General features: G+C 49.7%; 1 long non-coding RNA gene across 1 annotated transcript; it reads left to right on the top strand.

Moving 5' to 3' along the window:
* Positions 1–1,617: 1,617 nt before the first annotated feature.
* LOC311210794 lies at positions 1,618–3,940 on the top strand. The gene is made up of 7 exons (XR_014618555.1): positions 1,618–1,763; positions 1,873–2,008; positions 2,720–2,849; positions 3,033–3,071; positions 3,501–3,611; positions 3,733–3,782; positions 3,882–3,940. It is a non-coding gene; the product is annotated as an uncharacterized lncRNA (long non-coding RNA).
* Positions 3,941–11,923: the final 7,983 nt, after the last annotated feature.

Raw genomic sequence — 11,923 nt, forward strand, 5'->3', positions numbered from 1 at the left:
CCACTGTGAGGGTGGCTCAGGCTGGGTCACGTTCAGGCTGCTTGTGGCTGGGTCACCAGGCTAATAGAAGCAGCGGGATTATTTTGTAGCGTGAGTGGGTGCACCAGGCAGGACAGTTTCCTTCTGTTTGTCTGTCTTGTGGTGTTGCTTCTGCAATGTCTGTTCTGTGCTTCTCAGGTCTTGATATCCTTCTAGCTTTTTAGACTGGACTGACTAGACAGGCGACTTGGTAGCGGTGCTGAAGGGCCTCAGTGCTTGTTTTGTCATCATGACTCTGATCCGAGCACTTCTTGTCTTGCAGTCGCTGCTTGAAGTGCAGATCTGTTTCAGGTCTTCTGCATCGTATTCGGTTTGAGATCGTGTCTGTTTCCATCCTCATTCTTGCAGAAGTCATCTGGGCTGCATCAGGAGCTCTTGCTTGGGAATCGATTACCTAAGCATCTTCTTATGGGGTTTTCTCTCCCCATCCTTCTGGTCTCTTGTCTTGAAGGCAGGCTTTTTAGGCCTCCATCATCCCAGTTTTGGCAGTTGCTTCCAGTCACATGTCGTGACATTTGAGTCTCTCCTTGGGTCTGCTGCAGAGCACCTGTTCTGACTTGCTGTTGCCATAGGGCTTCCCTCTGGGGGTCGCTTTTTCTTGTGCCATGTTGTGTGTTTTGCTTGTAGTGTTTGTGGCGTGCCTGTGTGTGTATGTGTTTGGTCTGAAGCTGTCCTGCCTGGCAGTTAGTGATGACATCTAACGTGGCAGTGCATGGGTGTACTAATACATTGTCTGGACTGTGTTGGCGACGACATCTGGTCTGCCTCTGGGCACGTACTGAAGGGCAGCAGGCACAGTCATCTCTGTGGTGTTTGTCAGATGTGTGTGGGGGGGGAGAGTTGAGCTGCTTGCGAGCAGCTGCTCGCATAAGTGCTTGAACAGTGTGCTTGAGGAGGTCTGTCGAATCTTGAAAGCTTACAGATATGGGGTTTTGAAACTTTTATTTTTTTTTTTCTATCCTGTCCCCAGTAGAGTGTAAACCTTTGGAGGAACCTGTCACAGGAAAGAGCTCCTTCTGGAACTGTTCAGCACTGGGTAGGCAGCTCAGTGACTGGCTTGGTCTACTTCTGAGGTATGGGGGCTGCTGTTTTGAAATGATAATATTGTAAATGGAGTCCCTTTGTGTTGTTGAGGGATAGGTGCTAATGCTGGCAGCTGAATGATTATCTTGTGACCGTTTTCATTTGCTTAAGCTGAAACACAGTGTACAACACGGGACTTGACCGGAGCTGCTTTTGGCAAGGTGAGCGATGAACAGATGTGGCAGGTACTTTAGGGGTGCAGTTGTCACTGCAGTTACTTAACTGCACAAAGTACAGTAAAAATCCTATTTATATTTCAGAGGTGTTGTAGCTGGCCTAAGAGAGCAGATGGAAGCAGCTGCCTCGAGGGCAGGTGAGGGGGCCCGAGGTAAGGGAGCAGATGAGAGTAACTGTCCTAGCTGTGCTGTGTCTTTGGATGCTGCTTCAGCCTATGCTTTTCTTTTTGTTTCACAGGTGTGTTGCACAGGCTCAGAGGGGCCAAGCTGCACTCTGAAGAGCAGCACGAGAAGGGCGGGCTGTTTGTGAGCTGGATTGGAGCAGAATGGTCAAGTAGCACGAGGTGACTGCGAAGGGTCTTGCTTTGCAGGTGCCATGGCAGGCTCTCCACAGAAGCAGTTGAGGATTTGAGAAGAGGTTGCAGATCATCGAGGAGCGACACGTGCAGGGATGGCTTGAAAACGGTATGGCTGCTTTCTCTTCTGTTCATCAGGTGTCCCAGGCAATGTGGGCTGTGATGTTAGTCTTTAGAATCGGAAAAAAGCAGGTGCTGATGGCTGTCTTCTTTGGTAGGCAAAGAGTTGCCAGAAGCCCCGTCCTGTGTAGCCTGGGCACGCCTCGCTGAGTATGAAGCCTGCTTTCCAGCAGTTCTGAAAACTGTGTTGAGGCTGAAACGCTGCATCTGTGTTTGGTTTGGGGTTGCATCTTGGTGAGTGTAAGGATGGATTTTAAGTGGGTGCAGCGGAGGGCCCGGCCCCAGTGTCCTGTAGTGTGTTTTGACCCATGAGCATAGCCTTTTGGTTCTCAGATAGCCTACTGAAGTAAGTGATTTTTGCTGCGAGTGGAACGGAATTGATTTTGTTGGTGTATAATCTGTTCTGCTCCTAGATCTTTCTTTCTATGTAAATAAAAGTTTGAGCTAATTCGAGCTGAAAAAGCTTCAGTTGCTTGCTTGTTTGTATTGTCCTTTCAATATTCAAAGCTGCAGCGAAAGCATGGGGATTGTTGCTTCTAGAAACACCCCAGTTCTCTTGTCTGCACTCTGCATGCTGTTGAGCTAAGCCTTATTTATAAGTAAATAAACCACAGCTGCTGCTCCTCCTCTTTCTACTTTCATGTGCTTTGCCCCTCCCCTTTCCCAGGTGATTGGGTTTGGGTGCTGGGTGGGACCAAAAGGTATATGAGCCCCAAGTATGCTGTCAGAGAGCTCCTTCTGCCTGGGCTGCTCTTTGGGGTAAGTGTTTTGTTTTTCCTTCAGTCAGTTGCAGGGTTCTCTAGGCAGGCTGGAGTCTATGGATTTCTGGAATTCTAAGTGCTTGGAATTCACTTAATAGAGGGATATTTAGTAGTGGTTGCTGGCTCACTGTTTTTTGGGATGGTGGCTTATGCTCCTGTGTTTGATCTGTATTTTAATCTCTAGATGAATCAACCCAGTTGTGTAACTCTCCAGAGGACTTAAACCTGCTTGATTACATGCTAGAAGAGGCTTGACCGCGTTGGTGCAGTATTACCAAGAGACTGAGCAGGGTCACCTTTTTCATCTGCAAAGGGTATGTCTGTCATTACCCCTGCCGGTGCTGCTATGCATTCATGGCCTTGTGGCATTCGTGGACTTCATTTTTTTTTTTTTTTTTTATTTGTCTAGCTCTGGTCTCTGTGTTTGAGTCCTCTGCATGTGCTGCACTGTTTGCGTATCCATTGTGGATGTGACCTTCTCTCTTTGTTTCTTGTAGCTCAGAGCATAGGCACGGAAGCTTGAACGAAGCATGAGGGTGAGTGGACAGCAGTGGCGGCCCCGAGTTGGTCGGTGGTGTTTGTGGCGTGCCTGTGTGTGTATGTGTTTGGTCTGAAGCTGTCCTGCCTGGCAGTTAGTGATGACATCTAACGTGTCATGTGTGTGTATGTGTTTGGTCTGAAGCTGTCCTGCCTGGCAGTTAGTGATGACATCTAATGTGGCAGTGCATGGGTGTACGAATACATTGTCGGGAGTGTTTTGGCAAAGACATCCGGTTTGCCTCTGGGCGCATACTGAAGGGCAGCTGGCACAGTCATCTCTGGAGGTTGGGAGATGTGGATTTGGCAGAGTTGATCTGCTTGCGAGCAGATGCTCGCATAATGCTTGAAGGGTGCACTGTTGAATCTTGAAAGCTTACAGATATGGGGTTTTGAAACTTTTATTTTTATATCTTTCCTGTCCCCAGTAGAGTGTGTACCTTAGTAGGAACTGCTCACAGGAAAGAGCTCCTTCTGGAACTGTTCAGCGCTCCGTAGGCAGCTCGGTGACTGGCTTGATCTACTTCTGAGGTGCTGAGGTAAGGGGGCTGCTGTTTTGAACTGATAATATTGTAAATGGGGTCCCTTTGTGTTGTTGAGGGATAGGTGCTAATGCTGGCAGCTGAATGATTATCTTGTGACCGTTTTCATTTGCTTAAGCTGAAACACAGTGTACAACACAGGACTTGACCACAGCTTCTTTTAGCAAGGTAAGAGATGAGCAGATCTAGCCGTTACTTTAGTGGTGCGGTTTTCACTGCAGTTACTTAACTGCACAAAATACAGTAAAAATCCTGTTTATATTTCAGAGGTGTGCTGTAGCTGGCTTGAGAGCAGATGGAAGCATCTTCCTCGAGGGCAGGTGAGGGGGCCCGAGGTAAGGGAGCAGATGAGAGTAACTGTCCTAGCTGTGCTGTGTCTTTGGATGCTGCTTCAGCCTATGCTTTTCTTTTTGTTTCACAGGTGTGTCGCACAGGCTCAGAGGGGCCAAGCTGCACTCTGAAGAGCAGCACGAGAAGGGCGGGCTGTTTGTGAGCTGGATTGGAGCAGAACGGTCAAGTAGCACGAGGTGACTGCGAAGGGTCTTGCTTTGCAGGTGCCATGGCAGGCTCTCCACAGAAGCAGTTGAGGATTTGAGAAGAGGTTGCAGATCATCGAGGAGCGACACGTGCAGGGATGGCTTGAAAACGGTATGGCTGCTTTCTCTTCTGTTCATCAGGTGTCCCAGGCAATGTGGGCTGTGATGTTAGTCTTTAGAATCGGAAAAAAGCAGGTGCTGATGGCTGTCTTCTTTGGTAGGCAAAGAGTTGCCAGAAGCCCCGTCCTGTGTAGCCTGGGCACGCCTCGCTGAGTATGAAGCTTGCTTTCCAGCAGTTCTGAAAACTGTGTTGAATCTGAAATGCTGCGTCTGTGTTTGGTTAGGGGTTGTACCTTGGTGAGTGTAGGGATGGGTTTTAAGTGGGTGCAGCGGAGGGCCTGGCCCCAGTGTCCTGTAGTGTGTTTTGACCCATGAGCATAGCCTTTTGGATCTCAGCCTACTGAAGTAAGTGATTTTTCCTGTGAGTGGGACAGAATTGATCTTTTTTTTTTTTTTTTTTTTGGCGTATAATCAGTTCTGCTCCTAGATTTTTCTTTCTACGTAAATAAAAGATACGAAGAAAAAGAAAAGGTACATTGTTTTTGGGAAACCGTGGGATAGGGTTCCTTGACCACATAAATGCAGTAGTGCTTAGAGAGTGAGCAGGGTCACCTCCTTCATCTGTAGAGAATAAGTCTATTCGGGCCCATTTCGGCGCGGCGCCGCCCGGGCCCATTTCGGCGCGGCGCCGCCCGGGCCCATTTCGGCGCGGCGCCGCCCGGGCCCATTTCGGCGCGGCGCCGCCCGGGCCCATTTCGGCGCGGCGCCGCCCGGGCCCATTTCGGCGCGGCGCCGCCCGGGCCCATTTCGGCGCGGCGCCGCCCGGGCCCATTTCGGCGCGGCGCCGCCCGGGCCCATTTCGGCGCGGCGCCGCCCGGGCCCATTTCGGCGCGGCGCCGCCCGGGCCCATTTCGGCGCGGCGCCGCCCGGGCCCATTTCGGCGCGGCGCCGCCCGGGCCCATTTCGGCGCGGCGCCGCCCGGGCCCATTTCGGCGCGGCGCCGCCCGGGCCCATTTCGGCGCGGCGCCGCCCGGGCCCATTTCGGCGCGGCGCCGCCCGGGCCCATTTCGGCGCGGCGCCGCCCGGGCCCATTTCGGCGCGGCGCCGCCCGGGCCCATTTCGGCGCGGCGCCGCCCGGGCCCATTTCGGCGCGGCGCCGCCCGGGCCCATTTCGGCGCGGCGCCGCCCGGGCCCATTTCGGCGCGGCGCCGCCCGGGCCCATTTCGGCGCGGCGCCGCCCGGGCCCATTTCGGCGCGGCGCCGCCCGGGCCCATTTCGGCGCGGCGCCGCCCGGGCCCATTTCGGCGCGGCGCCGCCCGGGCCCATTTCGGCGCGGCGCCGCCCGGGCCCATTTCGGCGCGGCGCCGCCCGGGCCCATTTCGGCGCGGCGCCGCCCGGGCCCATTTCGGCGCGGCGCCGCCCGGGCCCATTTCGGCGCGGCGCCGCCCGGGCCCATTTCGGCGCGGCGCCGCCCGGGCCCATTTCGGCGCGGCGCCGCCCGGGCCCATTTCTCACTTGGAGCTACTGAGCAGGTGAGATAAAGGAGTTGGGAACAGAGAGGTATTGCACAACTGTATATTTCAGCAGTAGTAGTGAGTGTTGTGCAGGAGGTGGGTATTAGCTCTGGTGTAGAGGGATGGTTAACTGAGATAGGTCACGTAGACATAAAACAGCTGAATCTTTACGAGTTGGACAAACATCGCAGACAACTTGTCTGAGCCAATCAGACACAAGGACACAATATCCGTTGGCGGTTTGGGAAAGTACTGACTGTGTTATTTCGGTCGAAAGGATGAGGAAGAAGCTGATAAGATAAGGACGTAGGGGGACCAATCATGAGCTTAACTTTTGTAATATGTATGAACTAATTATATGTTAAGGAATGAAAGGCGTCTGAGCTATCCAATAAATTGAAGCTTGCTGATCATTCATATTGAGTGTCCCTGTCTTCCTTCTGTCGACAAGAAATGTCGCCCGAACAGGGACCCTGCTGGTGGTGAACCTGTGAGCCACGGATCGACGGAATAAGGGAAGGAAACCGGTCCTGCAATGCAGCTCAGGAGGTGGAAGGGACGAAAATGCTGAATCCTTGCACCCGGGAGCACCTATAGAGGGTCCCGCCGGCCACGCGTTGCCGAGGTCTTGCAAAGGCTGCAACAGCGCTGACGTAAACAAAGGTATGGAGAGACAAGCGACGTATGATCTGCTCAAGTGCTTTTTAGAAAAGCGGAGCATGCAGGGTATAGACTGTAAAAAGGAATTGCGGAGGGATGTGGAAAAAGGAATTGCGGAGGGACGCGGGAAATTGAAGTAATCGCGGCGCAATGCGGGACATCCGAGATAGAGTTGCTACAGTAGACCAGAGGCATCAATGGACAACGGCAGCCGACCCTCACTGTGTGGCGAGTCGGCACAGAGCAGAGGGGCGGACATCAGGACCCTGCAGACTGTCTGACGTAACCGTGGAAGCAGCGGTGGCTGTGCTGCTTCTCTCTGGCATTCATTTTATAAGAGGTTTATCTTGCAATGCAAAAAAGATTATTCGTCCCCAGATCGGTGTTATAACTATGTTTCTGGATAAGATTCCGTGGGGTTGCCACATTCTATGGATTAGTAATGACGACTTAGCTCTATTGCGGGGCAGGAGTGCAGAGATGCAGATTACACTGCCAAATGACCACCGGCAGACTTGAGGAGACACTGCTCAGCTGCGGGGATCGGCTGCGGCGTGGCGCCCCTAGGTGCACCCTGAGCGTTTTTGCTCGGAGGGGACTCCACTCTCAGCTGCTCACCACAGGAGCAAAGATCTCGTGAAGCTACAAACAAACAGTATGTTTTCAGCTGCTGGAGGGGTACTAACTGGAGTGTTAATAATTGTATGTGTTATTCTTAAATGTTCAGGTATTTTGTGTTGAAAGTATTTGTGTAAGGGTAAGGTTTTAAAACAAAGTGTTGCAAGTCACTTCATGAGGAACACAATGAGAGCCAATACTTGTTTGTTTGCTTATCATTCTAAATTATATTGGCCGCACGTATTGTTTGCTTATCATTCTAAATTATATTCTTGTGGTATGATTGAGGTTGTGGTATGATTGAGATTGAGATGTGCCAGAGGCCTCTGGGTGTGCAATTGTGCTGTGTGTGTGCGAGTGTGCTATGTACTGTGTTAGTGAGAGCGTGCTTATTGCCATAGTGCAGGTTGCCATAGTGCAGGCTGAAATCATAGGAAATTAGTGCTGGCAAAAAATCATAGGAAAATGAAGGACGAAGTAGCCCTAGATTCATTACAGTGCTTTTTAGAAAAATGGGGAGTCGATTGTAAGCAACTAGCAGGACTAGTTGCGATCGGTCGAGCAAAATCATGTTTCACAAGTACGGAGTCAAGGACTGGGGGCTTTGGGAGCTGAAGCAAAATCTAATAACAATCCGATATGGAATAATGACACTGCAAAGGCTCTGCCACCTGGCATGTTTTTGATTTGCGGGGACCGTGCATGGCAAGGAATACCTGCCAACGCGTTTGGGGGTCCATGTTATCTAGGGCGACTCACATTGTTTGCCCCGGACTTACACAGTCTCCGGAACCAGAGCTATTCGCAGAGATCCAAACGAGCTCTTAAGACTTCGGGTTCTGACTGTGATGATGGTGTAGAATTACGGGGTGCTGCTGAGAGAATATTTGCTTCATTAGTTCCAGCAGTGGGAACTGCACATGCTTTGGCTAGCATTAATAAGCTTGCTTGTTGGGCTGTTAAGCAATCAAATGTAACAACTGAAATTATTACCGAAATGGCACAAGATATGGATAGTCTCAGGCATGTTGTGTTACAAAATAGGGCTGCAATTGATTTTTTGCTTTTAGCGCAAGGACATGGATGTGAAGATTTTGAAGGAATGAGTTGTTTCAATCTTTCAGATCATGGTCGATTGATTCATGACCAGTTGAAATGGTTGATGGAGCACACAAAGAAAATTACAGTACAACCTAGTTGGCTTGACAATTGGTCGCAGTCCATCTTTGGGGGTCTGTCTAACTGGTTAGTGAGTCTAATCAAAGAGGGATTTCGCTTTCTGCTTATAGTTATATTGATAAAAATAGCTGCGCGAATAGTTTTTGGTTGCTTAACTAAGAAGCTTGAACAAGTCACAGAGAAGGTATTAGTAGTCCAAAATAAAAACGGGGGAATTGTAGAGGGATGGTTAACTGAGATAGGTCATGTAGACATAAAACAGCTGAATCTTCACGAGTTGGACAAACATCGCACACAACTTGTCTGAGCCAATCAGACACAAGGACACAATATCCGTCGGCGGTTTGGGAAAGTACTGACTGTGTTATTTCGGTCGAAAGGATGAGGAAGAAGCTGATAAGATAAGGACGTAGGGGGACCAATCATGAGCTTAACTTTTGTAATATGTATGAGCTAATTATATGTTAAGGAATAAAAGGCGTCTGAGCTATCCAATAAATCGAAGCTTGCTGATCACTCATATTGTGTCCCTGTCTTCCTTCCGTCGACAACACTGGCATGCTAGTGATTGCCAGTTCTCTGTTTTTGCAAGTAATAATGAACGTGTTTGACGTAATTCCATTTGAAAAAGTTCCAGTTACTTGACTGGTCGTGTTGTTATTTCAATATTAAAAGCTGTAGCAAAAGCATGGGGATTGTTGCTTCTAAAAACACCCCAGGTCTCTTGTCTGATAAGCATCATGTTCAGGTAAAGCAGATTTAAAAAAAACAACAAAGAAAAAAAAAAAAAAAACAGCTACTGTTGTTCCTGCTCTGCTCCTACTTCCTTGTGCTTTGTCCCTCCCCTTTTCCAGGTGATAGGGTTTGGATATTGGGCGGGGCCAAATGGTATATGAGCCCCAGGCATGGCATCAGAGAGCTCCTTCTGCCTGGGCTGCTCTTTGGGGTAAGTGTTTTGTTTTCCTTCAGTCAGTTGCAGGGTTCTCTAGGCAGGCTGGAGTCTATGGATTTCTGGATTTCTAAGTCCTTGGAATTCACTTAACAGAGGAATATTTAGTAGAGGTTGCTGGCTCTTTTTTTTTTTTTTTTTTTGATGGTGGGATGCTCTTCTGTTTTTGAGCTATATTTTAATCTCTAGATGTATAAACCTACTTGTGTAATTCTCCAGAGGACTAAAACCAGCTTCATTTCATGCTACATTTGGCTTGGCAGTGTAGATGCAGCACTACCAAGAGCCTGAGCAGGGTTGTATCAGAGTCTGCTCTTTCCTCTACAAAGGGTATGTCTGTGATTACCCCTGCAGGGGCTGCTGTGCGTGCATGTCTTTTTGGCATTTATGGATCTCAGTTTTTTTTGTGTGTGTATGTTCTAAGCTTTTATTTTTTGAGGGGCAAACAGTGTGTGTGCTGAGTGTGGTTGGCAGGAGGAGGTGGGGAGCTGCTCAGGACTGGTAGGTTTGGTTTCTCAGAGTGTGCGGCAGCCTTCCTGTGCGATGCGACTGATTATTGGGTGGGAATGTTCCAGTTTGTGTGTCTTAGCCATTGTAGCTTGTGTAGTGTGTGTTGTGTGGCCCAGGCAGAGTTTGCTGTGGCACTGTGAGGGAAGAATCTGAGTTAGAGCTGGTGAGCAGCTGAAGTACAGGAGCTGGGAAGAGAGAGGTATTGCAGCAGGTACGCTGTGGCTGTGAGGTGCCTCAGAGTGTGCGTTTCTCTTGTGTGTGCAGGTGCTTTGTGCAGTCGTGGACAGGGAAGGGAAATGCTCATGTCACGAAGCACTGAGGGAAGGTGAGTGTTGTCAGCCTGGTCATCCCTTATCCGAAGCGAAGGGAAGACGCTCAGGTGTTTCCCTGTGAGGGTCCGAGGTGAGGCTGTTCGGGATAGAGGAGCAGTGTGGCAGGTGTGTGCTCGCAAGAAGAGTGGTCATTTTGTCCTTTTGTTTTCCCAGGTGGCGTGGGTGATGCTGGCCGCTCCTTTCAAGCTTGGACCTAATTTGCAGGTACAGAGGCAAGTGGCCTGCTGTTTTGAAAGGATAAAACTAAAGATGGGGTCCCTTTTGTTGTTGAGGGATGGGTGCTACGGCTGTCAGCTGAATGTTTATCTTCTGCCTGTGTTTTGCCTTTGTTCAGGGTGAAATGCAGTGCGCAATGCAGGACGTCTTGACCCGAGCTGCCTCTGCAGTGACTCTGGTGCGTGATGAGCAGAGGTAACTGTTGTTTTTGGGGCGCGGTTGTCACTGCAGTTATTTTCCTACATCCAATAGTGTAAAATTCCAGTTTGCCTTTTAGAGGTGCTATAAGTGGGTAAAGGAAACAGATGGAATCATGTGCCACGTGGGGCAGGTAAGCGGCTGAGGTACAGGAGGGGATGAGAGTATGTGATTTTTTTCTGGGGATGAAATGGAATCAATTTTGTTGGTGTATAATGTGTTCTGCTCCTAGATTTTTCTTTCAATGTAAATAAAAGTTTGAGCTAATTCCAGTTAAGCAAGTTCCAGTTACTTGCTGGGTCGTATTGTCCTTTTAATATTCAAAGCTGCAGCAAAAGCATGGGGATTGTTGCTTCTAGAAACACCCCAGTTCTCTTGTCTGCACTCTGCATGCTGTTGAGCTAAAGCAGACTAAAAAATAAATAAATACAGGAAACACACACACAAAAAAACAACAATAACAAAAAAAAACCACCATTGGCTGACTTGTTGTGAACGCAATGATAATTTAATCCCTTTGTTTTCCCAGGTGGTGTGGATGACACTGGCTGCACTGTTGGAGCTTGGACTCGGAGAGGAAGAGGTGAGCACAATCGTATGTTGCATCAGTAGTGGTCAGCATTGTGGAGATGGTGAGCAATGGGGCCGGCATCCTAGTGAATGCTGGTACTCTGATTTTGCAGCTGATGATGAGCCTGGCAATTGCCTAAGATGACAATCAGTGCCCGTGCATTTCTTGAGGCGGAGGGAATTTACCATGCAGCAACCTGAGAGCTAAGTTGGGGGGCACCTGGTATTTGCATATCTGGGGTGGCTAATGGGAGCTGGGAGTCAGAGCAGCATGGAGCCTGCTGGCTGAATAGACTTGGTGCCACTGTGAGGGTGGTTCAGGCTGGGTCATGTTCAGGCTGCTTGTGGCTGGGTCACCAGGCTAATAGAAGAAGCGGGATTATTTTGTAGAGTGAGTGTGTGTGCCAGGCAGGACAGTTTCCTTCTGTTTGTCTGTCTTGTGGTGTTGCTTCTGCAATGTCTGTACTGTGCTTCTTGGGTCTTGATATCCTCCTAGCTTTTTACACTGGACTGACTAGACAGGCGACTTGGTAGCGGTGCTGAAGGGCCTCAGTGCTTGTTTTGTCATCATGACTCTGATCTGAGCACTTCTTGTCTTGCAGTCACTGCTTAAAGAGCAGGTCTGTTTCAGGTCTCGTGCATCATATTCTGTTTGAGATCGCGTCTGTTTCCATCCTCACTCTTGCAGAAGTCATCTGGGCCGCATCAGGAGCTCTTGCTTGGGAATTGATTTCCTAAGCGTTGTCTTATGGGGTTTTCACTCCCCATCCTTCTGGTCTCTTGCCTTGAAGGCAGGCTTTTTAGGCCTCCATCATCCCAGTTCTGGCAGTGTCTTCCAGTCGCGTGTCGTGACATTTGAGTCTCTCCTTGGGTCTGATGCAGAGCACCTGTTGTGACTTGCTGTTGCCATAGAGCTTCCCTCTGGGGGGTTGTGGAGGAATGGTTAAGTGAAGTAGGCCATGTGAAC

This window comes from Netta rufina (genome assembly GCF_964035555.1).
Source record: "Netta rufina genome assembly, chromosome: 6".
Lineage (NCBI taxonomy): Eukaryota > Metazoa > Chordata > Aves > Anseriformes > Anatidae > Netta > Netta rufina.